At 44.4% G+C, this 22,813-nt stretch overlaps 1 protein-coding gene across 3 annotated transcripts in view; it reads left to right on the top strand.

Moving 5' to 3' along the window:
* Positions 1-3,732: 3,732 nt before the first annotated feature.
* Positions 3,733-22,813, top strand: part of TMEM107 (transmembrane protein 107) — a 51,938-nt gene continuing 32,857 nt past the window's right edge. For 2 of the 3 annotated variants that reach the window (XM_069217494.1, XM_069217492.1), the window contains exon 1: positions 3,733-3,787. The gene's annotated coding sequence lies outside the window, so the exon portion shown is untranslated. Of the gene's footprint in view, positions 3,788-4,523; positions 4,605-22,813 lie in introns of those variants that run through there. The other variant, XM_069217493.1, reaches the window with a different exon arrangement.

A 22,813-nucleotide genomic window follows, 5' to 3' on the forward strand; every position in this document is an offset into this window, starting at 1 on the left:
CTGGGTTGAGGAGTACTGGAAAGGTGTATACCCTTGAGAAGTTTACACACCCACGGGTGAGCTCCCACTGGTTGACCGTCCAGAGGAGGATGTCCTGCCGAAATGGCCGACCTAAAAGAATTCACTGTGCAGTACAATAGAGCCGCTGCAGCCAGTTCAGCCAGAAAATTCAGCACGTCTGTAATGTGGGCCCCCATGGGATCTGTATGCCTGTCCAAACACCAGCGAGACCAATGAGACCAAGCTGATCTGTATCTCTTACCAGTCCCTGGAGCCCAGGCCTGGGGGATGAAGGTTTGAGCTTCCTGCAAAAGTCGGCAATCCTGCCAGCGATCCCTGAAATCCTCCAGGCTACCAGAGGCAGGTGACCCTGGAGTACCAACAGGTGGAATTGACCCATTGAAATCCGAAGGATTGAGGGATAAGACGGGAGGCGAAGATTGATCACGGGACGAAAACCTTTGTCTTTCTTCTCGACCAGGAAAAGATTGCTGACAAAACCCCTTGGGTGGAGAGATGCGGGACATATAGAGTCTTTGCGCAGTAACCCCTGGACCTCTGTGCCTATGAGGATGGAGTCTGATGCCGAGAAGACTATAGGCCTGGGGAGCGCCTCCTGAGCCGGAGTCCCCGAGAACTCTATGTGGAAGCCTGACACCATCTGTAAGACCCATGCGTCTGAGGTGACGGGTTCCCAGTTGCGCCTGAAAAAACGTAGTCACCCCCCCAGTTCTTGAGGGGAAGAAGGGGTAATCCTTACCCCAAGTTTCTCCTGGAGCGTTGGCTGCTCCGCGGGCACCTCTATTCGCTCTACCTCTTCCTCTGCCCCTGCTGGGGAAGAAGGTCCCCTGGCGACCGTCTCGCCAACCAGACTGTCGGAAAGAGCCAGGGCCTTGTTGGAATTGACAGCCAGAAGAGCTACCCTTTCCTCGCCCGGCCCAGCCAAAAACCTTCCCAGGAAAGATCTTCTTTATCGACGATTGGGCCTTATCAAGCACTGAAAAAGTGGCCACGAATTTGCCGAGCTCCTTGACAAAAGGGTCTCCGAACAAATGACCCTGTGCCACCGCCTCAGAAGATGATAGCTCCCCTAACTTGGGGTCAATCTTAATCAGCAGGGAGTGGCGCCTTTCGGCTGAAATGGCGCAGTTGGCATTGCAGAGAAGGCATAACGCCCTCTGGGCCCAACCCGCCACGACATCCGTTTGGAAAGGGGTATTTGACAGTTTGGCACGTTCCTGACACGCTCGCCAAGACCTATCTATCCCTTTCTTAGGGTCCTTACCGTACTTTGCGAAGAAAGTACACATCTTTGGGTCAATATCCGGGGTGGCTGCCACCCTATCAGGAAGGGTAGGGCGAGGGCATTCGGCCCTCAGACGCGCCCTAACTTCCTTGTCCAAAGGTTGCCTAATTTTACTCGCCACATAGTCTGCCACCTTCGGATCCGGCCGCCATTCAAATGAGCAGGGGTGATGGATTCCTTCCGGCTCGAACATGTCGGAATCCGACTCACCCGGGTCCTGCGATTCCGGGATGGAAGCGCCAGGGCGCCCCGTTTTCATCTCCTCCACCGAGGAAGAATCCCCCTCAGAATCTCCAACCATGCCCAACGATGAACCCATAAGCAGGTCCGATTTGGGGTGCAACTTGTCACCAGTAACCCCGAGTAAGAAACCCTCCCGGGAGGGTAAACGCATTTGCGCGCGTGCGCACTCTTACCGGGAAGCGCAGAAAAAGGCTCAACTTCCCCAAGGTGCACTGCTGTGCGCTTGCGTGACTTCTTGGGGGAAACCTCAGGGCCGACCCCCGTCACCCCAGTCATCCACGGCCCTTTAGAGACCTGTTCAGCAAGCTGCGCCATGCTCTCCTTAATAGGAGCGAGAGCCTGAGCGATGGCCTGCGACAGTAAGACATCCACCCCAGGGGGAAGGATACGGTGCGAAGGGCCCTCACCAGGGGACATGAGGGGAAAAGAGTCTTGCTCCTGGGCCGGTTGCATGCTGCGATTGAGGGTAACGACAGGAGAAAAAACGCCCCAAAAACTCCAGGGGTAGCCCCCTCACTCTCCTGTCTCCAATCAAAGGCCTGTGCAGTCCACAAGCCTAAAGAGCCAAAAAACGGACACACCCGTGTGACCGAGGATGAAGAGCGTACTTCCCGCTCTAGATTTATCCAACCAACCAAGCGGTGTCAAGTGAGGGGGTAGAGGGCCAAATGGAAGAGAAAACCCCCAAAATGCCCCCAAACGCGTTAGAAAAACGCAGCGACGAGCGAAAAGCAACTCGCGCGGTACAAACTGTGATGCGGGCCCGACGCGTCACCGCAAGCCAAACGCGCTTGGGCTGTCAAAGCCTACCACGCATGTAGCAACAGTGTTGCTACAACAATGAAATCACCGAAGAAGTTAATTTCAAAAGAACGCTAGCCAAAATCTCAAATACACGCTACTCAGAATGTCAAAAAAAAAGCTTAGAGGCAGAAAGGCACTTATCTGTCACTGGAGCAGTGAAGAAAGAGGCAGAGTGACGTTACTTTGGGCATTTATACTTTCGGCATTATCGGTGTTCATTGGACTATGGTTGCCATGACTACGGACTCGTTATATTTGTGGTTCTGATGTTTTTTCTGGGGAACTTTGAACCTGCTGTTGAAATAAAGAGTGAAGAAAGAACTGCATAATCCTCGCCTCCGGTCCTGCCATAGAATTGCAGCAGACACAGAAGTTCAAGAGAGAAAGAGAGGCGGTTGGGGGAAAGTAGACATAGAGCAAGCGCAGGAGAAGAGAAAGAGGAAAGGAGAATGAATGGATGGATGGATGACAAGAGAGATAACTCAAGGAGATAGATAGGGATTGGTTTGGTCATTTTGCCAGGGCTGGATTTGAGTCCTAATGCGGTTCTTGCCGCTGACATTTATCTTCATGGTCCACCCATGCTTGTTCATGGCCCTCCTAGATCCAAGTCCTGGAGCCGGGCATAGGTATACTGTGTACTCGGCAATAAACTGCTTTATAATTATAAAGCTAATGACAACCTACTTACCGCAGATAACAAATTCAAGATTCTTTATTTAATCGAGGCATAGTCGTTAGTGCTAGAACAATCCTTGAACGATTCTAAGTTCGATATTATAAAATGACACTTTTAAGTACTTTTAATAACAGTAATTTCGTGGTATACTCTAATATACTTTTATAGCTTTAAGGAGTCTTTACGGAGTTTTTATCCCAGTAAAAAAGAACCGAGCATCACTCAATCTGTCAAGGACGTCTGCACTACCTCGAATTTCATTCTCACAACCCCACTGTACTGCAGAGCAACCCTACTTCAACTTCCCATAATGCCCTTTTAACCCTTACGTCCAGCAGCCCATCCAGAATCGGCTAACCACACACTGGCAGAGCCGGACCGAGAGCTGCTGTCACATCACAACTCAAATTTCTGTGCCACGTCCGTGAAGGAATTGCCCCAAGAAACACCAACACCCTTCTCCTTCAAAGTACTAGATAAACGACGACCTACTAATACGCGACCAGCGGTTACCCAACGAAAAAGCAAGTGCCGTGTTCAGCCAATTAGCCCCGTGGAATTCTATGCAGCGGAGTGGGATTGGTTGAGGTGAAAACAATCCTCCTATCCTAAACCGCCTTTTAAATTATGAGCCCCTCCTACTCGTAGATGAACCATAGAATATGTTCAGTTATGGGATTGGTTGAGAAAAGATCACCTATTAAAAAAATCAATAACGGACAAAGAAGCCGGGTTTGAGTCTAAGGACGGTTCACGTAAGTAGCTGCCTGACCCCCCTTTTAGACACGTTATTGCATTGACGTTATTTTATTACGGTCACATATTGTGCTTCTCGGTCTAATTGCAGTTAAGATCACATTGCAAACGAATCAGTTATTGTAATTATCATAGTTTTGTGTTTCCGAGGGTTAACTTTTTACAACCAGGTGAGATATTTTACAACGTGCGCCTTTATTATATCAAATGGGTCACGTCTTATTGTTACAAGTGGTTTACTTTTTGCATGGGGTATTTTATTTGACTAGGATCGGTTTATTGCACAGGACACCCTATTGTAAACCAATTACTTATTTTACACTGAGTTTTTTTAGGTTCTTATGTTGCACAAAGGTCACTTATTGAATAGTGTCACTTATTTTATTGTAATGCCACGTTACATCATGGGTCACTTACTGCATGTGGTAACCCCTTAATTTATCCGTGGTAGTTTATTGCTTATGGGTCCGACAACACCAGTTACTTATAGCATTTAAAATGGCAGTAATACTACGATATTAATTTGTGTATAAAACAAGTTAATATACTGCATGGGAAAGTCAGTTAACGTATTTGAGTCCACAATGGTATTGGGGATGAACTTTTTTATTGGGATCGCTTTATTTTGGGCCTGGGAGTCCGCAAAGACGTTGTCTATGTACCGTTGCTGTGGTTACCACACAAGCGTCTCTGCAGTGTCTGTTTCCCAGGACCTACCAATCGAGCGTCGAACTGATCAGCCTGGGGCTCTTTAAGCTTGTATAGTCCGTCTAAAGTTTGATCTGGTCAGTCATCGATTTTCTCCGACAATGCTATGTAGGTACTATTACACACTGCCATGTATAACCCAGTGTTGCAGCTAGGTGTGTGATATTCTCTGATGTTTCATGTTAAGGTGTATTTATCAGGATTAGTCAAACTGCTCTAGTGCGTGTATCTAGTGTGACTGGTGATCCAAACACATGTTGTCTATTCCAATTAAGCATGTCTTTTGGGAAAGCCTGGTGGTTACGCCTGTAGTTCTGTAACACCATATGTCATGGTGGCTAACTGCCTTTTAGATGCATAATTTGTAGTGCTTACCCTGTGTACAAATAAATAATACTTTAGCATAAAAAAGAAACAAATTACCCAGGGCCGGGTCTGGCCCAGTGAGAATGGGAGCAATCCAGTTCAATTCACGCTGTGTGGGCATCCAGTGATTCCCGAAAAAAAAAATTATATTAATTTAGCTATAGTTACTGTGTTGAGGTGCCCTTATAGAATGTGCTTCTGTTATTGTTTATTGGGTGTAATTTTTGACTAGAGATATTGTTGCTTTGCAAGTGACAGGAAGATAGGAGAGTAGTCTATATGGCCGTATCTTATTAACAAGGTAAGTGTAGCTGCTTGCTAGAAATAGTAAAAAAAAATAAGAAAAAAATTAACAGAACTTCTTTACTGCTTACGTTTATTTTGCGTAGACTCACTCGAATGGCTCTTCATGAATTGATTGTGTGAGGTGTGATGATGGGCTAGTTATCTCTGTTTGTTGGAAAATGGGTTATTGGTAAGGGCAGGTAAGTACCTACACTGAGCAATAGGCCACTAACCTCCACTTAGGTCCCAGTAAATGAAACCTAGCTCAACCCTTGGTAGCTTGGCAACGAGCGACAAGACTTAACTTAGGAGACAGCGTAAAGCATTCAAATATCACAAAACAGTAAGTAAATAAAACACAGGAAACAGTTTAAAAATCCAAACTCAATTTATAAAAATAGGAAATAATTTTAGCTTTAAAATGACACCAAAACAAATAAAATCTAATAAGGGGAACAGGAGATATGATTTTTTAAAGAATTAATGCTTTCTAGTGCATAGAAACAAAAAGCGCCCATCTGGTCTCACCTCGACCGGGCAAAGTCAAAGTTTAAGGCCGACTGTGATGGAGCCTGGCTTGGCTACAGCCCACGGGAGGCCTCGTTCAAAAGTTTACCTTAGGACTTAGTTGTTTTTCTGGGGATTTTCTTCAGCGGGACGAACCTGCCAGTCCAATCCGACCTCCTGGAACTCTTCCTCGGATACAAGTCGCGGGAGCCCTCGTTGGAGATTTTTACCTTCGGACGTAGTCGTTTTTTCGAGGTAAAAATTCCTTCGACCAGGGCAAACCTGAATCTTGATCCGATGTCATTGGAGTCCTCTTTGGATGCACTGCCTGGGAAGTCCCGGTCAACTACCTACATTCAGACGTAGTCACTTTTTTTGAGATTTTCTTCACAGGGACGAACCTGCAAGTCAGGCCGGGTCGCTGTTGAGGCAAGCCGGCTAGAGTTGCCGTGGCGGGTCGGTCCCTCTATGGAGCTTTTTCCAAAAGTTCTCCAAACATCTGGATCTTCTTCTAGATGTTCTATTGAGGTCCACAGTTCACCCCAAGGTTCCGGAAGCTCTGAGATGCTCCTTGAGGGTGCAGACCACAACTCCCAGAATGCACCTGGCGCAAACGCCTTTTTGGCCACTGGACAGTGGTCAGCTGGTTGATTTTTTCAGGAGTTGGTGCAGGGGAATCTGGTTAGTAAGTTTTCACCTGTAGCAAACAGGGAGTCCCTCCTTGAACCCGTTGAAGCCAGGCAAAGACCTTCTTGTGGTGAGGCCCAAGTGTGCAGCTGGTGCAGTCCTCCAGAGTGCAGTGCCCAGGTGCAGGCCAGGGGTCCAGCAGGGCAGTCCTTCTTCTTCTGTAGTTCTTCCTTTTTGGGATCTGGTAGGGAACTGAGGTGTGGGTGCAGGTCTGCCAGTTTTATCCTTGCTCCTGGGTTAAAAACAGGAGGGTCCTGGTTCTCCAATCAGGGGCAGGGTCCTTCCCCCTGTGACGACCACTTCCTGGGAAGTGTGGCAAAAATCAATCCCAGGGAGGAACATTCCTCAAAAATCCATCATGGCTGAAAGTGATTTTTGGAGGTTACATCTGGCTGAGCCCACCCACTGGTGTGGCTAAAAATCCTAAACACAACCCTTTCCTAATCTAATCAAGGGGGCCCCTAATTGTCTGGGTTTGCAGGATGTGAGGGTGTTGCTGGGTTGCTCCAAATGTCCTTCCCTGCCTTTGAAGACCAGTTTGGCAGCCCTCCCTCCTTCCTGCTTCCCCATCTGCTGAGGGAAGATCTCCTCCCCCAGGCACATCTCTTTGTGTTGAGCCAGGCCACTTCTTGTAGGAGGCTGGACTGGCTTGTAGTGAGTACCAAGGGGTACTTGCACCTTGCACCAGGCCCAGTTATCCCTTATTAGTGTATAGGGTGTCTAGCAGCTTAGGCTGATAGATAATGGTAGCTTAGCAGAGCAGCTTAGGCTGAACTAGGAGACGTGTGAAGCTACTACAGTACCACTTAGTGTCATATGCACAATATGATAAGAAAACACAATACACAGTTATACTAAAAATAAAGGTACTTTATTTTTATGACAATATGCCAAAGTATCTTAGAGTGTACCCTCAGTGAGAGGATAGGAAATATACACAAGATATATATACACAATAGCAAAAATATGCAGTATAGAGTGCAATGCAATGCAGGTTAGAGTGCCGTGGACCCAGGCTTGGCTGTGCACAAAGGATTTCCGCCGGAAGTGCACAGGGGCCGGAGTAGCTGCAAAGTCGCGGTTCCCAGCAATGCAGCCCAGCGAGGTGAGGCAAGGACTTACCTCCACCAAACTTGGGCTGAAGAGTCACTGGACTGTGGGGGTCACTTGGACAGAGTCGCTGGATTCGAGGGACCTCGCTCGTCGTGCTGAGAGGAGACCCAAGGGACCGGTAATGCAGCTTTTTGGTGCCTGCGGTTGCAGGGGGAAGATTCCGTCGACCCACGGGAGATTTCTTCGGAGCTTCTGGTGCAGAGAGGAGGCAGGCTACCCCCACAGCATGCACAAGCAGGAAAACAGTCGAGAAGGCGGCAGGATCAGCGTTACAGAGTTGCAGTAGTCGTCTTTGCTACTATGTTGCAGGTTTGCAGGCTTCCAGCACAGTCAGCAGTCGATTCCTTATCAGAAGGTGAAGAGAGAGATGCAGAGGAACTCGGCTGAGCTCATGCATTCGTTATCTGAAGTTTCCCCAGAGACAGAGACCCTAAGTAGCCAGAAAAGAGGGTTTGGCTACCTAGGAGAGAGGATAGGCTAGCAACACCTGAAGGAGCCTATCACAAGGAGTATCTGACGTCACCTAGTGGCACTGGCCACTCAGAGCAGTCCAGTGTGCCGGCAGCACCTCTGTTTCCAAGATGGCAGAGGTCTGGAGCACACTGGAGGAGCTCTGGACACCTCCCAGGGGAGGTGCAGGTCAGGGGAGTGGTCACTCCCCTTTCCTTTGTCCAGTTTCGCACCAGAGCAGGGCTAAGGGGTCCCCTGAACCGGTGTAGACTGGCTTATGCAGAATTGGGCACCTCTGTGCCCAACAAAGCATTTCCAGAGGCTGGGGGAGGCTACTCCTCCCCTGCCTTCACACCATTTTCCAAAGGGAGAGGGTGTCACACCCTCTCTCAGAGGAAGTTCTTTGTTCTGCCATCCTGGGCCAGGCCTGGCTGGACCCCAGGAGGGCAGCTGCCTGTCTGAGGGGTTGGCAGCAGCAGCAGCTGCAGTGAAACCCCAGGAAGGGCAGTTTGGCAGTACCAGGGTCTGTGCTACAGACCACTGGGATCATGGGATTGTGCCAACTATGCCAGGATGGCATAGAGGGGGCAATTCCATGATCATAGACATGTTATATGGCCATATTCGGAGTTACCATTGTGAAGCTACATATAGGTAGTGACCTATATGTAGTGCACGCGTGTAATGGTGTCCCCGCACTCACAAAGTTCAGGGAATTGGCTCTGAACAATGTGGGGGCACCTTGGCTAGTGCCAGGGTGCCCTCACACTGAGGAACTTTGCACCTAACCTTTACCAGGTAAAGGTTAGACATATAGGTGACTTATAAGTTACTTAAGTGCAGTGTAAAATGGCTGTGAAATAACGTGGACGTTATTTCACTCAGGCTGCAGTGGCAGGCCTGTGTAAGAATTGTCAGAGCTCCCTATGGGTGGCAAAAGAAATGCTGCAGCCCATAGGGATCTCCTGGAACCCCAATACCCTGGGTACTTCAGTACCATATACTAGGGAATTATAAGGGTGTTCCAGTAAGCCAATGTAAATTGGTAAAAATGGTAACTAGCCTGTTAGTGACAATTTAAAAGTAATGAGAGAGCATAAACACTGAGGTTCTGGTTAGCAGAGCCTCAGTGAGACAGTTAGGCACCACACAGGGAACATATACATGCACACCTATGAGCACTGGGGCCCTGTGTGACAGGGTCCCAGTGACACATACATATAGGCCACAAACCTATGAGCACTGGGGTCCTGACCAGCAGGATCTCAGTGACACATAACAAACATACTGAAAACATAGTGTTTTCACTATGAGCACTGAGGCCTGGCTATCAGGATCCCAGTGAGACAGTGAAAACAGTGACAAACACCCTGACATACACTCACAAACAGGCCAAAAGTGGGGGTAACAAGGCTAGAAAGAGGCTACCTTCTCACACTTCTCACCTCATCAAGCAGCCTGGCCAGGCTGCCAGAGGCTGGCCAATCAGAGCAAAGCAGCAAAAACACTGCAGGGCTGAAGTTGGCAACTTTTCAGGTAAAGTTTAAAACTCCTTACATGAACAAGTTATATTAAACAACTGGAAGTTGTGGGATTTATTATAAAAATTAATTTGATACCAAACTTCTGGTATCTGTTACTTAAGGGGACTTTTAATATTAAAATAAAGTCTCCCCATTCTAGCTTATAAAGACCATTCACTACAATGAGGGAAAAACGAATTTGCATGTTTTTCCTCACCAGGGCTTATAAAACTATGTTTACAAGGTCCCTGCTTATAGTTACATGGCACCCAGCCCCAGTGGCACACCTTAGGGGTGACCTATATGTAAAAATAAGGTAGTTTAAGGCTTTGGAACTACTTTTAATTCCAAAGTCGAATTTGCATGTAACTTTTTAATTTAAAAACAGCCAGCAAGGCAGGTCTGCCTTTAAAATGACACTGGGCACCTCAGCAGGTCACCTATGGGTACACTACCTATGCTGGGGTCCCTAAACCTACATGCCCTGCCATATACTAGGGACTTATAGGTAGGTTGACTTAGACAATTATAATTAGCCTAATTTGCATACTGATTTTACACAGAGCACAGGCCCTGGGACTGGTTAGTAGCACCCAGGGCACCATCAGAGTCAGGAAAACACCAGCAAAAAGTGAAAAATGGGTGCCAAAAGTTAGGGGACCTTTGCAATCAGCCCTGTTTTCTCACACTGTTGCTCCTAGAAGAATGAGTTGATGCCTCGTCATCATTAGATTTGATTGTTGTTAAGGACACCCCTGATGCTTATTTGTATAATAGAATATGGTGAAGGGTGGTTGCTAGGGCTTGTTGTTGCATTCAGTCTTTGGATTGTAATCTGGTATGCCTCATCTAGGATTCTTTCTGATCACATCCATTGGATGCTGATGCCTGTGGTGGTGAACCTTTCTGTTTGACCCAGTCTCAGGGTTTAGGGCCAATGAACTGGTGTTTCTGGTCCACAGTTAAATTCATTTGATTTTGTCCTGCCAAGATGTAAGTAGAGAATACTAGGATTTTTTTTTCTCTTTCATAACAGTCTGGCTCATCTTCCTTGCATCTTGTAGTATGGCTTAGATGTTTCTAGAATTGAGCAGTTTAGCACCACTTGACATGGCGATGATCTCACAAAGGGTGTCACACAGTCACCCAGTGAATTCTCTCAGTTGAGATGCTGCAGTGCTATTGTTTTTGCTATCTAGTCTTCAAGGAAATTGACCATGTCAAGGCTTTTTATTCATTCTGAAATGTCAATTATTCAGATGCTGCTGTGTCAGGATCTAGCCGTGATGCAATTAGTGAGGTCTGGCATCTGCTGTTTCACTTCATGAACCAGAGAATGGTGTACTTACAGAAAGGATTCATTTTGGGGTAATCTGTCCTTCTGCCTCAGTTTTCCTTCTCTCAAGACACCGAGTACAGTCAATTTTGCATCTGTCTCGAATTCCAAAGTGTTGTGTGTCAATTTAATTACATTCAGTATGACAGTCATTTATGTCGGTGTGAAATATCTGTTAGCTTATTTGCAAAATCTCTTGTATTTGAAACAGAGAAAGAGCAGAGGCAGTTTCATCTTTTGTTTTGTGCATTCCACAATTGTCTCTGTTTTGTTAAGTAACAAGGTGGAAATAAATGCCATAGCTGTGAGTCAGGATGCCTGCAGCCACCTGATAAGATGAAGGACATTAGTTCTGCTAGGGATTTATTTTTCAGCTTGTGTATGTTTGGTCCACTTGGCATTCACAACTTAATGCTTTTGTTTGTGAGAATAGTGCAGAACAGAACAAGCAGCCAACTGTCTAGGAAGCAGATAGTGTTGTATACTTCTACTTTACAGTGTGATAGAGTTTTTTTGGTGGGGGGGCAGGGTTTGTGAGCAGCGCTCTCTGCCCAATGTTAAATTAATGTATTTTTCTTGAGTACTTTTTTGTATGGCCACTGCAAAGGCTTGTGCCTGCTCAATGCAATTAAGCAGTGTGAGTGACCATTCAAATCAATTACTAATGTTGCTTGAATTGTATCATTCCACAGCATAGAGTATAGGGGTCGGCCTCCTAGTTGCTCTGTATGCTGCCAAGCATTGTTTTGTGTGCACGTGCCTGTGTGCGCGCACTCCTGTGTGTGTCTGTGTGTTTGGGGGTGTTGGGGCAGCGGGATGAGGGTGGTGGGGGTAGTTATTGCGCAGGATTTGGGGAGGGGGGAGCGCAGGCCTGTCAAAGATTCCTGTCATCAGCCAAATTGATGTGGCATGTCCTAGCGTTGGGTTGGGAGAGAGACAGTGTCAGGATGCTATCGGACTATGGGAGCCCAGTGGCTGCCTGACTCTGCCTCTCCCTCAACAATGGAGCCTTAGTGGAAGCAAAGAATATCAAGGCAACGTAGACCCGGGGGTGAGGGTGTGGTAAGGCAAAGGTGAGAAGGATCCCTCTCTGTCTGAGATAGGTGTCACCAGAAGAAGAGCCATCACCATTCACCATTAACCGGAGTGTGTTTAGGTGACTGCTTAATATGCTCTATGGTTTAAACTGTGTTTGGAAAGTGTATGCACCACTTGTTTTAAGGCCTAAAAAAGTATTATATCTGAGAGTGCGATAGGCAGTATTTCACTGGTTTCAAAATAGTCCCTTACCTGAAAAATAGAACCTGCTAGCTTGGAAGTGTGGATTGTGCATGTCTGTATTCAAGGAGATTCTGAATAGAGGAGCACCTCCCTCCTCCCTGCCACAGGAGCCTGGGCTTGGTGATTGGCTCTCTAGCTCCCAGGCAACCTGAGCCCTCCTCTCATACCTGCACTGGCCTTTTAAGTTTGTGAAAGGAACCCCAAGGCAGCCACCTCCATTTTGTGAGCACAGCTTCTCTGCACTCTAAGCAGCCCAGTGAACAAGAGTCAAAGAAGGTGGTAAGATTACAGACTTTCTGTGTATTCTTGTTATTTGTAAAAAAGTGTTTTTTTCCATACCTGTGTCTGTTTACAATTGGCTCCCTGTTTTTCTGCAAACCTGGTGCCCTTCAATTGCTGTTTTTTCTACCCGTGACTGTCTAAGCTTGTTTAGGAGACTGCTTAATCTGCTCTGTGGTTTAAACTGTGTTTGGAAAGTGTATGCACCACTTGTTTTTGGCTTGAAAAGGTGATATATTTGAGAGCACGACAAGCAGTATTTCAGTGGTTTCAAAATTTTCCCTTACCTAAAAAGTAGAATCTGCTAGCTTAGAAGTGTGGATTGTGCCTGCCTGTATGCAAGGCGATTCTGAGTAGGACAGTACCTCCCTCATCCCTGCCACAGGAGCCTGGGCATGAGGTAACTTGCCCCTTATATACGTTTCTGTAGGTTGTTGCATCTGTTGCTGTGATTGGTTGCAAGGGCTAGTATCTCTGTTGGCTTAAGGGCTTCAGGTTTGTGTTCTGATTGGCTCTAGGGCTGGGATTTCCTACTGGAGTAAGAGTCTAGGGTTTACATTCAGATTAGTACTAGGGCTAGGATTCCTATTGGGCTAAGGGTTTAGGGTTACTGTTCTGATTGGCTATCAGGGTTAGGGTCAAAGTTGGTTAGTGGGGTTAGGGTTCCTATTGGACGTAGGGATTAGGGCTTTGGTTTTGATTGGCTATTAGGGCTAGGTTTGTGGTTGGTTAATAGGGCCAGGTTTCCCATTGGCTGTTGTGTTTAGGATTAGGATTCTGACTGGTTTGAGTTAGGGATAGAGTTCCATTGGCCAATAGGTGTCTCATCCTGGGAGTCGAGGCTAAGGGCGAAGAGGGTAAGGGAAGTTGCCTGTTTGGAAGTGATGGGCCTAGGGCCAGAAATGCTTCCCAAGCTTCCAGAAATGACCTTGATCCCTTCACATCATCCAACGTCCAAACACAATATCAGCAAAGACATTCTACTTATACACCACAAACAAACCTCATACAGATCTCAATGTCTCAACAACCACTACAAAACCACACCTATGCACCATTCTGCTCCTACTACAACACTATTGCACCTTCATTCTCACACAAAACACAACTTTGTCCTATACCACTAACACATCCACACATTACAAACACAACACAAAGCCACATTATACAAAACTATAATGCATCCAGACACACACTCCCTATTCATGCAAAACACCAGCTCTATACTCTTCTTACTCATAACAGACCCCCTTTTGTCCTAACAAAACCTATACTCAGCCTTCCGTCACAACATCCACAAACACTTTCCTTTTCTTCTTGAAAATTACACTCAACTATAGATTCTTTACACTCTAATATACCACGCATTACTTCTTCCAGTCATCGATTCTAACACAATCATAACTCTTGTTCATCCCCCGCTTACTCACAGCATATACTCTTCTCCAAAACACATCACCACGCCCTGTACTTTTCAAACACCACTCACCAGCAGTAACTCACATACAAATCCTTCACAAAAAAACACTTCTTTTATACTCCTCTCACTACTCCACAAAAACAAAACACACACACCAACACATCAAAATTAAATGTTCAGAAAAAATGCAAGTAGGGGAAAAAAAGGTTTCACTACTATGAAATTTTAGGTGCTATTTCTCTGAAGCATCATTTAGTAAAATGTGTTGATGCATGCTAATATTTCCAAAAAATATTCCTAATGGAAAATCAGTGTAACTATTTTCAACAAGATTATGGGAAGCATAAAAATAAACAAGCACTGGCAAAGTCAACTGATCTGAAATTTTTTGTGAGTCTTTTGGTTTCTTCAATGTATGTCTTGTTTTGACATGACTTTTGCAACACTTTATTGTGGTGAGAGCTTCCAGGCCCTCACCATTGTAGCTAACACTGGCAAAAAGAAAAAAAGGTTTTTGGTCTAAAAAAGCACACATTGCCACCAGTGCCGTAACAAAGGCCTGCAGCCCCCTCCAGGTGGCCCCCTCAGCGCAGCACCTGCCCTGAGTGAGTCTGCAAGGGGGGGCCCAGGTTCTTTGCAGGGGGGCCCCTTCCAGTTTTGTTATGTCACTGATTGCCACAGTGTTTCCTGGCACTGAACAAAACTACTTTTTGTGGAAGAGCAGAATGTGATCACTCACAGTAAAGCCAGCTGATAGATAGAGAACTAGAAGTTTAATAAAAACAAAATGTCTTTAATGCCAGACCTAATTAGGGACTCAATTCTTAAAAAAAAAAAAATCACTAAAGTGCACCCATGTTATATGTTTTTGAATTAGTGGCTTTCATAAATTCTCAAGAACTTACAGAAGTAGACCAGAAAATCATACTCCTATAAAATATTTGTGAAATGTATTTTAGCACGAGCAAATATGCATGTGTAGATTTGCTCAAGTGAAAATCTGTTGAGCGTTTACAAGTTCACTTTCCCTCCAACCACTTTTTTCCCAACTCTGGAAGAAATTCTACTTGTGCCATTGTCAGGAGTAAGTTTCCAACCTTTCTCAATATGGAAAAACATTAGAGAAGAGATGGTGAAAATCCATAAAACATGCAAGTTAGTAAATTTGCAGACTCAAAGGCATCCCAGCCCTGGGACTATTGCATACTGCTTCCTCCAGCCCCAGTATGTAGATCTGCGGAAATAAGAAAATTGCTATAGTAGGAATTGGCACTGCAAGTATTCAAGCCCTACTATAGTAGTAGTCCTAGCATAATCAGAGAGGCTAATATCAGAGCTCTTACATAATGAGATTTATGCCATATTTTATTGCTGCACTACATGGCATCAAAGGGACAAGAATATATTTTTACAGGACAAGTAGATTTAAGAAGCAACCCGTCCCATGGACAAGTAGATATTCTATTAAATTCCACACCCCTGCTCTAAACTGCCTACTCATAAATGGTCGCTCAATGTCTAAAAGCAAGAACCACATCTACAACCTACTTACTGACACGCATTCTGACTTACTCTTCATAACTGAATCATGGTTGGGAGATGACATGAACCCAGTGTTGCAGGAAGCTGTTCCTCCAGGCTATCAAACCATCACACACAACTGTGTAGGCAAAAGAGGAGGTGGGCTAGCTGTTGTATTCAAACAAGCAGTAAATCTCAGCAAAACAGATGACATCTCCGTACAAAGTTGTGAGGCCCTTCTCACCAGATGCAAACCTACACCAACTTCCCCCTGTAAGTTCCTTCTCCTTTACAGACAACCACCTAGCAATTCTACATTCCCAGACACATTTCTAGACACAGTTTCAAACTAAACTACAACCTATGCATTCTTGGAGACCTAAACATTTGGTTTAAACAACCCCAATATAACTCATCAAAAAGCTCTCATCGCTGGCCCACTCAGATTGAACCTATATTATCAGACTGTACACAATCCTGGGCACATCCTAGATGTTGTTTTTGCAAACCCAGAACCAGTTACAGTTCAAAGCAACATGGCAGTCACATGGCCAGACAACCAACTGGTAACTTTCCAACATAAAACACTACACCTCAACACACCTAAGACCACCTTACATACATCTACCTATTGACCATGGAACAAACTCAACTTTGAACACTTAGAAAGATAATAAACAGCCAACACAGATCTAGAAACAATAATTCTGTTAAAAAACGTTACAAGTGGCTACAGGAAGCTTTTGATATCCTAATACCACCAAGAAAAGTAAAACACAACAAAAAACAATCACCTTCAAAACACAATACAAAAAACAATCATCTTGGAGAAATACTGAACTAAAAAGATAAAACAACAAATCAGAAGGCTGCAACGAAGCGGGCTCAAATCAAACAACATTAAAGACAAACTTCAGCTAAGTAAACTTAACAGAATATACAAATCAAAAAAACAAAACAAAGGTACTATTCAGACAGAATTCAAAATGCTATATCTGCAAATAAAGAATTTTATAAAATTCTCAACAAATTTTGAAAACCTAAATGCATGGAAGGAACTCATCCCATTATTCAAGATTTTGCAGACAAACTGGCAAATCATTAAACAACCAAGGCAGACACATTGTACTCCTATTTAAAACAAAGGAAAACCACCAGCACCAACCTGTTTCCAATAATCCCTTACAAGAGTAAGCCAACCCAGCCTCTGCACTCCTTCTAACAAATATCACAAAGTGAATTTCTGGATCTGGTCAAAGCAAGCATGCCTTCGAGCTGCCCTTCTGCCCCTTGTCCACCACACATCTTCAAGAATAGACTTCTAGTTACCTCTACTGCCACACAAGTAATTCTTTAACTACGGGAATCTTTCCTGAAGATCTTAAAAAGGCATACATACGTATGTTAATAAAGAAAACAAACTTGGACCTGCATGACCCCAACAACTACAGATGAATTACAAAGGGTCCTTTCCGAGGCAAACTGTTAGAAAGAGCAACCTTCGCCCAGATGTCACAATTCATTAAAGATAACTCCAAACTTTCAGACTACCAAACTGGATTCCGCCCAGGAAGAGGCACAGAATCCGCCCTCATCGCCATCTGGGATGATCTTGAAAACACAATGGACTGCAATGGAGTTGCTGCACTACTTCTCCTGGACCTCTCATCTGCCTTTGATAAAGTTGACCATGACACTCTAATACAAAGACTCTACAAAGCCAGCTTAGAGGGGACTGTTCCCGATTGGATCACATCCTACCTTCAAAACAGAACTAATGTCATCTATACACCCCTTCTCGTCCAAACCCTACTTCACAGAAGCAGGGGGGGTCTCTCAAGGCTCCCTCCCTTAAAATCTCTCAAATCGTCAGTTGCCTCAAAGCCATTGATCAGTGGATGACATGGCGCCATCTCAAACTGAATGCTTCCAAAAAGGAAATACTCACATGTGGCGATTGGAAAAATTATGACCCACTCTGCACCTGGCCTGACAATCTGGGGCCACCACCTAAACTATCTAAGGAAGTAAGAAACCATGGAATTACCATAGAATCCAAGTTAACAATGAATGCTCAAGTGGACAAATTAGAAAGATCATGCTTCATCACCATGAAAACTCTGTGACTCATCTCCCCCCACCCCAGATTTCCACACAAGGTGCAGGCTACTATCTCTCTTGTACTATCTAAACAAGATTACGCAAATGGCCTCTACCATTGATAATTTCTATCTACTATGAAAAAGCTACAACACATTCAGAACTCGGCTGCCAGACTACTCCTACATGACAAGCCACTAGCCCACATCTCCCCTGCCTTGAGAGCCCTACAGTGGTTACTGGTTGCCAGAATATCCACCTTCAAGCTGCTTTGTATCACCCACAAAGCAACGCATGAAACAGAACTGCTTTTCATCAGGAATAAAATCACCAAGTACATTCAACAAAGAAATCTCCGCTTAAGATTGGCATCCCGCCGCAAAACAATACCATACAAGAAAAAGACAATAGGTGATACAGCTTTTTCTGGAATTCATTACCCCCAAATATAAGATAACTATCTTATCATCAAAAGACTACTCAAGTGTTGGCTCTTTCCTACATAACCACCATACTCAAACAGCAATGTACTGCAAATCCCATGTATCTAAATGTGTATATATCTAGATGCATATTTCTTTGTGGTTTGTGTGGTTAGAACGGATTGTACCACAAGCAACGGTGTCCACTCTAAACATTTCCTTGAACAACTGCACTCCAGTGTAGAAGTTATCTTTATACAAATGGTGACCTTTGTTAAATAGTCGTCTACCAAGTTCCCACACAATTTTCTCGCTAACTCCAAAAGTGGGTGGACAACCGTGAGGAGGGGGGATCAATACTAGAATTCCTACCAGTGTAGACCCAGAAATTATAAACATATCCTGTACTACTTTCAGACAGCATATACAATTTAATTCCATACCATGCCCTCTTGTTAGGAATGTACTGCCTAAAAAGCAAACAACCCTTCAGCAGGTTCAAAGACTCGTCCACAGCTATTTCTTTGCCTGGAACATAGACCTCTGAAAACTGAACCACAAAATGATCAAGGTCAGGTCTAATCTTAAAAAGATGGTCAGAATCAGGGTGATCTTGTGGCAAGGCTAAAGGATTATCAACAAAATGCAGCATCCGAAGAAGAAGCTCATTCCGGTTACGACTCATGGTTGCAGGAAATATAGCAGTTGCCATCAAGGGACTAGTAGACCAATATGAAGACAGTGATAGTTTCCTTATCAGCCCCATCAAAAAAGTTAAACCCAAGAACGTTTTCAACTCCTACAGGTTTGTCGGAGTCCACCTTCTAGCTCTAGATTGTGGCCTAAGTCTGGCAGGGTTGTCCCTCAAATACTGCATACAAATTAGTCTGCTCAACAATCTCTTCTAAAAATACATTGTCCATAAACAACTCAAAGAAATTGACAGGCAAAAAGTTTTCCATATTTACTGTACACTGGGAGACCAGTAAAGGCAGGCAACTGTGGCAACTCCGTGTTTGGGGCAACCCAGAGTTCAGGTCTTCCAATGGGAAGCCTTTCAGCCGCTGGCTGCTGCACTATTGCCACATCAGTGTCCTCCTCTAAAACAGGCCCTTCATCAGCACTTAGAGTGGCTTCATCATCAGACGATTCCTCTCTGACAGGAAATTCACTTCCAGAATCTTGCACTCCCTCCTTTGCCTCAGATGCAGAGTCAGTCTCATAATCATGGTGAGAAGACGACTCAAAAAGCACACCAACAACCTGCTGAGTGGGCATCCTATGGCTAGCCATGATCCCTCCTATGAAAACTAACTGGACAAATGCACCACCAACAACCAGCACTGTGTAAGATAAGTAATAAACAAAGTGTGGCTTTATCACTAAGAGTTATAAACTCATAACTATACCACTCACTTGCCTGAAAAAGCTAGACTCACCAGCAACTATTCTGCACAGCCACAGCAATCACCAATGATATCCCACTAAAAAGAAACAAGAAAAGAAAATTACAAATAAGACAACACAAATATCATCGTGCACTAATCTAAAGACAATTTCACACACAATCCTGCATTTAGTACACAACTTACAAAATGTCATTCATGCATGGCAACAATTGTCATTTGGAGTAACTTGTTTTTTTCTTATCTAAAACATGCAACTACGCAAACTGCTGGTCAACCACTGCCAAAACCTCAAGGAGTCACAAGAATGGAAGCAAAAGCTTTGAACTAGAACAAAAAGGAGAAATAAAACATTATAATCACAAATGCAAATACTTTGCTATTCGACAAACACCAAACATTTAGAAATTTCCCCTGGTGCCTTAGTGGTTTCTGCCCCCCCTTGGGGGCAGATCGGCCTAAAAATAAAAGACTGATCTGCCCCCATGGGGGGGCAGAAATGGTGTAAAACATATTGCCCCCAAAGGGGAGTGACCCTTGCCCAAGGGGATAACCCCCCCATACTGAAACTGACTAAAACCGTAAAAATTCCCTGGTTCCTTAGTGGCTTCTGCCGTCCCCCCCCACACAAAAAAACTAAAGTAAACAAATCCCTGGTGTCATTGTGGTTTCTGACACAAAAAATATAGGCCAATCAGCCCCTAAGAGGGGCAGAAATGGTGTAAATAATAATGCCCTCCTCCCTGGACAGCCTTTCTCTTTCTCTTCCCCCTCCCCCTGGCTCAAAGTGGTTTCTGCCCCAAGGCCTAAAAATAACAGCCCGATCTGCCCCCAAGGGGGGGTGGGGGAGGTGGGGGGGCTGAAACGGTGTAAATAATAATGGCCCCACATAAATAATACCAAAACAAAAAATCCTTGGTGTCTGGTGCAGTCGGGCAGCAGGAATGCTGAAAAAGACATTGAGGGAAAGGAAAACCCTTTCCTTTCCCCCCGATGCCTCTTTCTTTGCAATTCCCTCCCCACCCCCCCCAAGCCAGAGACTAAACTCACCTCTTCCTCCTGAGATGCACTGGAAGCAAATGGCACGTCTGGCACCCTCTGATGATGTCAGCTATTAAAACCACGAGAGGTCTAAGTCCTGAAGGTAAGCGATCAGCCCATATCCTAGACACAGGCAGCAGGTCAGTTGAACCACACTCTTGTTCAAACGAAGAGTAATAGACACTTGCAGCTTGACAGGATTCCACCGCTTCAGATCCTTCAGCATGCCACAGTACCACTTTCAGAAGCTGTGCACCACATACATTTCAAGGTAGCCAGAACTCTAATTGCACTGCAGCAGAGCAGAGTCACACTGTCTTTTTAGACTCAGGCTAGGGACCCCCTTAGACAGTAGTTAGAAGATAATTTAGCGTTGAATTGAGATCCTCAACATGACTGGCAGGGGGATCCCATCCCTTAGAGTCCACTACTTTTCAGAGAAGGGCTTGTTTCCAGGCTAAAGGATCTGCTAGGAAGAGGCGGGCCCACATGAGTCGAAATCATGTTGGTGTGTAGCTGCCAAGAAACTATCTTTTCATTATATTCTAGTCATTTTGAGGGTCTTCTTCCAGTAGCATAACAGTTTATTAATGCTAAAATACTGCTAGGAAATTTGGAATCTGTGTAGGTGTAAGGGAAATGAATCGGAGTTGCAAGCTTTGTATTGACTCACTACGAATTCTTTTTTTGCACACAGTGCATTCTCATTTTCCGCTAAAACCTCCAAAAACCACGCTTGTGTGGGAACTAGGCATAGGACATAAAGGACCTGATCCACAAAAGTCTATCGGAAATTTACACCTCCGTATGAAGGAACTTTACACCTTTTGGCAATATTTGGCAATACACCGACATTCTGAGTAGCTTGCTTGGAGAGCTACCCCAGATGCAGGTTTCCAGATGTACTAATCGGACTGTCCTGTTACCTTTTCGCAACTTGCTATTCTCCTGAAGTGTAATTGTACATGGTTTTTAATTTTTAATTTTTTTAAACAAGTATGCATTGTTGTAATAACAGTGCATGTGCAAAAGCACTTTTTTGAATTTTCTATTTGAGGAAAGCACTTTTTCCAGAGAGGGCAACCCTTTCCCCTACACCCAAAAGTCTAAGGGTGGTTCATTCCCCTTCTCACCATGCAAAGGGAGTTACTCCAGCTTTTTGCTTGGTTAAAACTCTAGGCATTCAAGGTAAGAAGAGTCGGATAGGAGTTATGAATGGCCCCAAACTAGCACATTCCTGGGCGTTCACAAACTTACAAGGCATTGTTTCTCCCACTCCTCACTCGTGCATGGTCCTTACTACTGTGTAATTTAACAATTTTATGGATGTGAATTACATGTACTAAATATATTGCAAGTGCAGGGTCACCTTTTGTGAATACCTGGCCAGCTCAAATGATAAATTAAGTCAAAAAGTGATCTTCTCAGGTGAGAATCAAAGAATTTGATGACGCGTCAAAGTTCACTTTCAAAATTAAGACTGCTAGTTTTGATGTATGCAGCTTCGGTGCAAGATCTCTTCTAACGGGATCAAGATTTATATGTCCTTACTTTTTTTTTTTTTTTGCATTAAATGAACCTGTTGGTGAAATTCAAACAGTAATAGGAACAGTACGCAAATCTGTTTTTCATGCTATATAAAACACAAGGGAATTCCATAATAATCTTGTAGGTACACCTATATTTCAACAACAATATCAATTAAACTTAATTTCCTTCTGCTGTTTGTTTGTTTGCTAATTTCTTCCTTATAGGTGAACAATTTGTAGAGATCTGAATAAAGAAATGTGGAAGGCAACATATTTCACCGCAGTTGTTATTGTACCACTGTGTTTTAATTGTTATGAATTATCATGCTTGTCTGTCAGATCAATATTATCTCCTATGTGTAGATATTTATTTAGGTTTGTATGTATGTGTTGGTATTCATAGCATGAAAATCTACCTGGAGTACTGTATATTAGTGGAGGGTGGGGTTGAGAGACAATACAACATCGTACACTTCAAGTGTGGCTATACACATTTTTAATGTATTAGACAATTTTATGTTTAAATTATTTTAGACACTGGTAACATAAGTGATTGGCTCAAAATAATTCGATTTTAAGTCAAGCTGTAAAGGCTGCAGTTGAAGCCAGGTCCAAAAGACAGCAACTTAGCCAGAAGACCATATCTCCTCTGCTCTTGCATTGTCAATAGAAGTTCAACCTGTCTTTACAGTCCTCCTCACACATGTTTACCTTAGCTTGGGGTTCTTGACTGGTGCACGGGGTTTGGTGCAATAGGTTTCCATTTTGAACATACCATATCACATTGCCAGGGAACTGCATTTATTATCGATGCAAGTAAGGAGCCTCTTGCACTCACTGCCCATTGGGTGCAAACGCCTAAACTCAATAGGGCCCCTATACCCTTTCCACAAACTGCAACTAAGCCGCAAATCTACAAATCAGCGAAGAGTGGCACACTACTACTAAAAATATTACTTTCAGAAAATGACACCATAAAAATCAAATCAGTGGTTCCCAACCTTTTAATTTCTGTGGACCCCCACTTCTTCATTACTGGAACCCGGGGACC

The sequence above is a fragment of the Pleurodeles waltl genome, chromosome 12, assembly GCF_031143425.1.
Source record: "Pleurodeles waltl isolate 20211129_DDA chromosome 12, aPleWal1.hap1.20221129, whole genome shotgun sequence".
NCBI classification, from domain to species: domain Eukaryota; kingdom Metazoa; phylum Chordata; class Amphibia; order Caudata; family Salamandridae; genus Pleurodeles; species Pleurodeles waltl.